Source organism: Podarcis cretensis, assembly GCF_951804945.1.
Source record: "Podarcis cretensis genome assembly, chromosome: 1".
Taxonomy (NCBI): domain Eukaryota; kingdom Metazoa; phylum Chordata; class Lepidosauria; order Squamata; family Lacertidae; genus Podarcis; species Podarcis cretensis.
The window spans coordinates 27606807-27615518 of record NC_137170.1 but is presented as its reverse complement, the minus strand read 5'-3'; positions in this window follow the sequence as shown (position 1 = coordinate 27615518).

Genomic DNA, 8712 nt, shown 5'->3' with positions numbered 1-8712 from the left:
GTTTCCAACTGGGTCTGTTTGGTTCAGCCAAAGGAGCAGGCTTCTTGGTTAAGATGGGTTTTGTGTTTTGTTTTTCCTTGCAACAGTCCCCACCAGGCTTCTGCTGGGGAATTCTACTAATTGGTCAAGTCTACCTTGTTGTCTAGCCAACAGTCACAATTCAAAATCCACCTGTTTAACAGAAAACTGGCAACTTTCAAATCTGGAGGAATCTTTGCCACTGGGTATGGAGCCTTTTTTATAATGGAAATGTTCTAAAACCTTTTCTATTACAACTTCATTGTGTGAAATGTTATAGTTAACAGACGAGCTCCAGGGAGCTTTGGGATGAATGAATTATAACAAAGCACTGTCATCAAACAGTACACTGGCATTTTTTTACCAGCTCATATGGTGCACACCTGTAGTTCTCTGGCAGAATTTCCACGGTTGCGTGACAAGGAAACCCTTTTCCACGCAGGTACTCCCTATTTTGTTTTGTTTTTGTGCTTTTTACAGTACTGTTACTAGGTAGTAAGAGTAGCACTCTGTTCATTTTGAAAGTCTGTTTGGCGCTTGGCTTAAATATGATAATTTCATTGCAAAAAATTAAGAACAAAACAGGAAAACAGGAAACTAGATTTGTTTCTGGTAGGAGCATATGAGGCCTCTAAGCTAATCTCAATGCAAATTAAATTTACAGGGCAAATTACAATTCAAAGGTAAATTACTCAGGCAAAGAATGCTGGTGAAATTGCAGCTAATTCTACTTGTATTATTTATTGTATGTTCGGCACAGGGGAGAGCTCAGACAAGAAAAGCAGCTACTGGCACCTTTCATTATCCTACATACGCCTGCCAAAACCTTTGCTATTCTTTGCTGAGTGCAACCCAGGGCCAATTTGGCCCATCGAGTCTGCTTGTGGTTACTTTTTCCTTCTCATCAACATTACGTAGAGTTTAACTGGGGCCAGCCAGAAGCTGAGCACTGGTGGTGGTCTCTCCTCTTATCTTGCATATTCATAATCTGTTTCTGACCGTGGGCCATTTCACAAGTGGATGTTCATAACTAATTGACTCAGTAACAACTGGTCTCTTTTCCATCATCCAGTGTCAACTCACAAAGAATAGTTTCAGTCAAAATATCCACCCATTTGGCTAAGAAACATGAAGGATAGATGTAATTAAATGCCCTTGCTGGACAGATGTCTGTCAGTTGCATCCCAGATTGTGGATACTGAACTGAGCATGGGTTGGACTAGATCAGGGGTAGACAATGTGAGCCGCTCAGATATTGTTGAACTCCAGCTTCCATCAGTCCCAACTGGTGTGACCAATTGTCAGGGATGATGGAAGTTGCAGTCAAAGCAACTTCTGGAGGGCACAATAGTAGCTATCCCTAGGCTGGTTGACCTCTCAACTCTGTAATTCTATTATACAATTCTAGATGGGGACACCTGATCTTAATCCTCCCCCCCTTACGTGGGAGTTCTTTGAAAGCTCAGAAAGACTGAGCCCAGATGTTCCTCCTGCCTGCCAGACTCTCACTGTCCACAACTTCCCATGCCACCATTGTCCATCATCATCATCCACCATTTACCAGACTTATGCATCAAGAGAGGGGAAAGGGGACTAATATTCTATTTTTGTACAATGCTCAAGTATTTTTAAAATGTATTTTTTAAAAAAGAAAATATTAAATTTCTACACTGCCCTTCATCTGAAGATCATTGAGCAGTTTACAATATAAAAACACAAAAAGACACAGAGCAGTTTAAACTAGGGTTACCAGACATCCCCGGTTCCCGGGCACAGTCCCCAGATTTGCAAATCTGTCCCCAGAAAAATTCTGTCCCCAGAATGTCCTCAGATTTGCAAATCAGTCCCCTTGAAATGTGGCAGCAGTAGCCTCAGCAGCCCGGAACTAGCAGCCTCGTAGCACAGTTGGCTCTGGTTGGCTTCAGGAGCTGCTCGCTGCCGTGGCACCCACCATTTTTCCTTGCCGGAAGTCCCCTTATGCTGTGTCTTGTGCACAACACATCATATGGGGACTTCCGGTGAGGAAAAATGGTGGGTGCCATGGCAGCGAGCTGCTCCTGACGCCAGCCAGAGCCAACTGCGCTACCAGGCTGGTTCCATGCTGCTGACTGTTGCTGCTGCTGCCACTGCCGAAGGGGAACCGGGGACATCTGGCAGTACAGATCTCCTGCCCCCTTCCCCCTTTGTTTTGACTGATCGGGGGAGGCTTGGGAGTTGCGGGTGGGTGGCTGTTACCCAGTTTTTTTTAAAAAAAAACCTCTGCACATATATGTTTCACAGAGTGCGAAAGAAGGGCTTTGCACTTTTATACAATATGCATGTGTGCTTGGGCCCAGGGTCTTTTGCCTCACCATCCCCACTACTGACTCCCTGTTGCAGGTAACCATAGCTTACACATTCAAAATAAAAATATGTAACTAAGTAAATAAATATGGGCACAAGTGACAGAAAAGGGTGTAAATGGAATGCACTGAGCTAATTACAAGTCAAGTTATAAATTGTGCAAATAAAGAGTTGAATTCAGAGGGAGAGTGACTTGGTTCATAACTGGTGTGGCTTTTCCATATTCAGAAGTTCATTTCACACCGACATCCATTTTAAATTCAGTGAAAAATCCAGACAATTATTGTGTGGTTGAGTGATGGGAAATGGAGGGATGTATATACACGGGTGAGCAGCATGAGGACAGATGTAAAGCAAATTATATCATGGAAGAAGAGAATAACACCTGCCTCAAAATCCCTCAGGGTTAGGGAGCAATCAAGTCTGCACTACGTATTGGAGAACATGCCACAGTAGGTAGCAATCCTTTTTGCTTTGGCCAATCATAGCAAGAAGGGTGACATAAAGCTTAAGCCAGTAGCTATGCCTCTTCAGCCTTTGGTCCAAAATTTTCCAAGTAATTTGTTTTTATTTATCTGAAAGATCTGGCTTTGGCCCTGTGCCCACAATGAATCCATTAGCCCCAGGGATTTCGCTGCTTCAAATACGTAGTACCTTACCATAATAATAATTTCATCATAAAGAACGTTGTGAAAATTCACCCTGACATCCCACTCAGGGCAATTATATTCATTTAGCAAATCCTTAAATGGGATTATTGAGCTCATATATTACATCGTATATTACACAATTTTGTAGGCGGGCAGAGCTCTTTGCGTTTACACTGGGGAATTGCACTTGACTGCAAAAGTTCTTGTTTACCTATAATCCATTTACCTCTGTCAATGTCTTTGGAATTTTATTGCAGTCACAAAACTACGGAGGCTAATTTATTGCTTACTAAATATGAGTGATCAAAGCTGCTATTTTAGCTCAAAGCAGCCGTTCTGAAAGGAGGCTGGATCCTCTTCAAGACACAGCAAGAATACTCCTGGATGCTCAGAAAGGGGGTGAGCAGATGAAGGTACCAAAGGAAAGAAACATCTAAGTGAGAAAATAACTTTGAAGAAGGGACAAGTCTTTCTCTCTTGGGCTGAAAACAGATGATAGTCTCCCCCATTTTTAGAATATTGGAAATGATATGCTTGAACCATTTTTGTCATCCAAGTATCATCCCTGGTTAAATAGTTGTTGTGGGGTTTTGCTACCATAAAGCAACAATAACTTGCAAAACCTGTTTGGCCAGAGATTACAAAATAAAAGGCAATAATGCCAGGACCAAACTCCTTCCAGCTCTCATCAAAACTACAGTCTCTCTCCAGTCTAAGTAGAACTGGGGAGAGAAGCAATTAGCGACTGTGCTTTGAAAGCCCTGGCATAAGCTATTTGTGAGAACAGGAATGAGTTTCTTTGGATAGCTTTATGTTTCCTGTCCCCCAGGGAGGTAACAAGCTGCAGGAATCAGGAAACTAGCATGGGGAGAAAGGGATAAACTATGGGCAGGGAGCTTTATTTTTTTCCACCCAAGGGCCACATTATGCATTGGGAACTTTTGGGGGGCTGCATGCCTGTAATACGTAAAGCCAGAGGCAAAAATTGGAGGGGACAATGGTGTGCCTCTAATCTCTCTTCAGTAAGGCACATTCCAGCTAGTCTGAGGTTTCTATGGACACCCCATGCACACCCCACAAAGACAAAAACTCTGTTCACCCTCCAGGAAAACAGGAGGCATTATCACAGCCCAAGAGCACATTACAGTCAGTCAAAAGCACTCAAGCAGAGAATGGAGCAAGAAAGTTTCAATGATTGAGTAGAAAGATCTGCAGGGTCTGGGATTTCTGACCCCTCAGCTGAACCTCCCCAAGCACTATCTTTGCCATCAGACCTTAGGGAGGTCACAAATATTGTGATTTTCCTGCAACTCATCTCTTTCAGTTCTTAGATATTCCCTTGAACTTGATCAGGAAAATATGTAAACTATGAATGCAACAAACAAGTGCTTGCAGTCTTGTGCATCATATATGGAACAATCAGCAGCTGATGTTGCGGTTTGCCAGAGCTGTAGCTACCAGGGGCGGGGGGAGGGGGGAGGCTAGTCAGGTTTTTTGCCCCTGGTGAAGCCTGGGTTTGTCAATGGTAAAATGTGAAACGTCCCTCACATACAGTGTATGCCCATTGTGTGTCCTCTTATTGCCCCAAGTTTTTGACTTTCTATCTTATTAAGACTATCTCTATGCTGTAAAAACCATAAATTAAAACCTTATAAAAATAATGCAAGAATAAACACATTCAAGTGCAACTGTCAGCAGATATGAATAACTCTCTTGGATTAAAAATTGTTACCTAAATCAATATGGATACACATATTTGTAATCACAGACTAAGAGAAACAGCCAATGAGTCTGTTTTGACAATGCCAGATGCAAATATTGTCCATACTAGGCAACATTATTCATGATGATTTAGGACCCACAAAGCCAGCAGCTCTTCTGGCCTTTCTGCAAGATAAGCCAAAGCCTATTCACATTTTATCCTTTGCATGATGCAAATCCTCATGCACCAAAACAGCGAGATATCCAATCCATGTAAACTGAAAGGATAATCTTGTTGGGGAAAACCTAGTTATTCTTCAGAAAAACTTGGCTATGTGCACTTTCTAGCCCAGGAGGGGTGTAGACAGCCTTCAAATAATCCTCTCTTTTTTAGAAGGCTTCAAAATGGCTGGGGAGCAGAAAGGAAAAGGCTGAGGACAAGACGGCAGTGGAGCATCTGCTTTGTATGTAAAAGGTTCCAGATTCAATACCCAGTATCTCTAGGTAGGGCTGGGAAAGACCCGTGTCTGAAACCTCAGAGAGCCACTGTCAGTCAATGTAAGTCTGATTATAAGGCGACTCTGATGTTCCTCTTTTCAGTACTGTGGTGGTAGATGAAAGGAAGGCCCAATCACTGCAAAATTTAACAAACAACAGCAGCAACCACATAGAAGTGCTCACGAAGGTCACAAGCTGCAACTCATCCACTCTTCTTCTTGTCCCACTGCTTCCCCTCGGGGAAAACCACTCTTTAGTGCTAAATTGGAGTAAACAGCAATTCGGGTTTTACAAGGATTGCCATTTGCTTCGATCCATCTGTATAAAAATTGGGTTTTCATTAGGAAAGAAGTGGGGCAAGGGGAAAACCATCTATAAAGAGTGGGGTTTCTCTTGGAAAGGAGCAGGGCGAGGGGAAAACTGCTGAGACTCATGCTTTCTAGGCATGGCAGAAGCAGAAGTATGGACAGGCACTCCAACACAATCACAGATAGCATTTTCTGTATGACTAGCAACTAGGGTAACACCTTTGTTCTGATATATGTGAATAGGAGATGAGCGAGGCACTCGCTGCCACTGCTGCCTTCCTCTGCCCCTGTTCCATGTTCCCAGTTACTTACCTTGCGGGTGGAGAAAACACCAGAAAGTCCCAGCAGCTGCTCCTGAGGTCCCAGCATGACGTATTTCTGGCATGGTGGAAGGCACACCTTAAGATGCTTTGCATGCAGAACATCCCTGGTTCAGTTCCCAGCATCTCCAGTTAGAACTTGGAAACACCCTTGGCTGAATCCCTGGAGAGCAGCTGCCAGTCATTGTAGATAATGCTGAGATACACAGACCAATGATCTGACTTACTATAAGGCAGCTTCCAGCCAGGGATGAGACTAGGACTGTAAGTCCCATCACCACCACCAGGAAACTAATGCAAACAACATCAAATATTCGGGATTTTCATGAAGTGCAGATCAATCTGTGTGGTGATCTGCATTATGTTTTATATTTTATTTGAGTATACCATGGGTGTTTTCTGAAAGCAGAGTGGCTTATAATTTTGAAATAAATAAAATGGAAACAATTATTTTCTGTCTTCCTACTCAGAAACATCTTTTTTTCCTCTAGACCCAAGAATATGACATACTTTAATCTTTTCCCTTAGATAAGGTGCTCAAACTGCAGGATCATTGTATTTTGTCCTTCTCTGTATCCTTCTCAACTCCACAATATCCCTTTCGGATATGCCAAAGAGAGGACCAGCTGTAAGACCAGGACGAAGGCGATCTTTCTCCCTGTGCCATTTTCCTACTGTCATTTTCTTTATATGAAGTGTAGCCAGAGATTAGCTCTGAAACTAACATGAAAACAAAGGAGAACTTTTGCCATTAAATACATGACAGAAAGTTGAATTAAGTAGTATTGCAAACGGTTATATGGTACTAAGCCACAGAAAGAAGAAGAAAATCTACTAACTAGATTTATTTGGGGGCTTAGTGCCAGTAAGGCTATTACAGGGATATCAAGTTGACAAAATTTGATTAGGCAATTGGGGGAATTATGCAAATGAGAGGCTAATTAACCAAAGAACATAGCTAAATCTTGGGAAACAAAATACTGCTGCTCCAAGCGAGGTTCAGACTGGGCAAATAAAAGGCTAAATCCAGCCAAAATTGCAAGGGGGAGACTTGGGAAGAGGGAGAGGAAGTTATTTGTTGGTCTCATTTTCACAGGGAGTTTCAAATGACCTTGCTGATTTGAAAAGTTGAAAACCAACGAACTTGGGGTTAAACCAAATGAGTTTACGGGGGTGGGGTTACTTCTATTCCTTTTGTTTCATAGCAGTAAGATTGGATTCTGTAGAAAAGAAACTGCTGAAATGGTTGTACCAATTTATTTGCTGGGGACAATGTGTTGTCACAAAACAAAAAACACCTCTGAGAGCTGTAGACCCTTTTTCAAGGAGAGAAAGAAGAGGCAGGACTTCCCCGTCCCCTAGCTTGGGGTGTCATCAAGGTGTCTGAGAATGAAAAGAGAACAACAGACAAGGAGCCTTGAAACTGGCTCTGAAAGAATCATAGAATCATAGAATCATAGAATCATAAAATCATAGAGTTGGAAGAGACCACAAGGGCCATCGAGTCCAACCCCCTGCCAAGCAGGAAACACCATCAGAGCACTCCTGACATATGGTTGTCAAGCCTCTGCTTAAAGACCTCCAAAGAAGGAGACTCCACCACACTCCTTGGCAGCAAATTCCACTGTCGAACAGCTCTTACTGTCAGGAAGTTCTTCCTAATGTTTAGGTGGAATCTTTTTTCTTGTAGTTTGGAACCATTGCTCCGTGTCCGCTTCTCTGGAGCAGCAGAAAACAACCTTTCTCCCTCCTCTATGTGACATCCTTTTATATACTTGAACATGGCTATCATATCACCCCTTAACCTCCTCTTCTTCAGGCTAAACATGCCCAGCTCCCTTAGCCGTTCTTCATAAGGCATCGTTTCCAGGCCTTTGACTATTTTGGTACAGAAGGAACTCCCCATAGAAAGTGGATGGAGCAACAAATGATAATTTTATCTTTGTACAAAAGGCTTCATGCATCGGCATTGGTGACCACAGGTTTGAGGTGGTAGATGATTTTGTCTACCTAGGTTCCACCATTGTCTATCTGTGTTCCACAGCCTCTCCATCAACACTGAGCAGCACAAGTATATTGGCCAGGCAGCTATGGCAATGGTTCACCTCTCCAAAAGGGTATGGGAGAATGTGATGGTAATGTCCAATACCGGGTCTACCAGGCTTGCATGTTGAGCATGCTGCTTTATGGAAGTGAGACGTGGGCAACTCACAATGGCCAGAAGCAATGCCTCAACACCTTCACATGTGCTGTGTCAGGAAGATTTTGGGCATCATATCGCAGTGCAGAGTCTCAAACAAAGATGTGCTCTCACAAGCTAACATCGCCAGCATGTTTGCACTCCTGTCTTAGCAACATCTCCACAGCCTTGGTCATGTCCACAGGATCTCCAGTGACGTGCTCTATGGGGAGCTGACTTCAGGTACCAGACCTGTCGGCAGACCAGCTCTGTGTTACAAAGATGCCTGCAAACATGACATGAAGGCTGGCAACATCAACTCCACCATGTGGGAATCCCTTGCAGATGACTGCAATGCTTGGAGACAGGCAGTCAAGTCATGTATCCACAGTAGTGACCAGAGGAGGAATGACCGCCGGGAGGAGAGAAGAAACACCATGGTGCATCTGCAGCAGCACAGCCTTCATAAGCCCCAGCTGCAACAAAAATGTCTCTTCTACAGCAGGCGCTGCAACCTTCCGACAGTTTGACTTTATCCTCCTTCATTGTCTCCTGAGACAGACAAATGTCAACAACAGTAGGCTGCTTTCTACACACATTCATGCATCCCTCTCTATCCTCCATTCAGGCATTGAAGCATTATCATGACTAAGCCATACAAAAAGACACAAGGAGGATGTAGTGGGATGACTGAG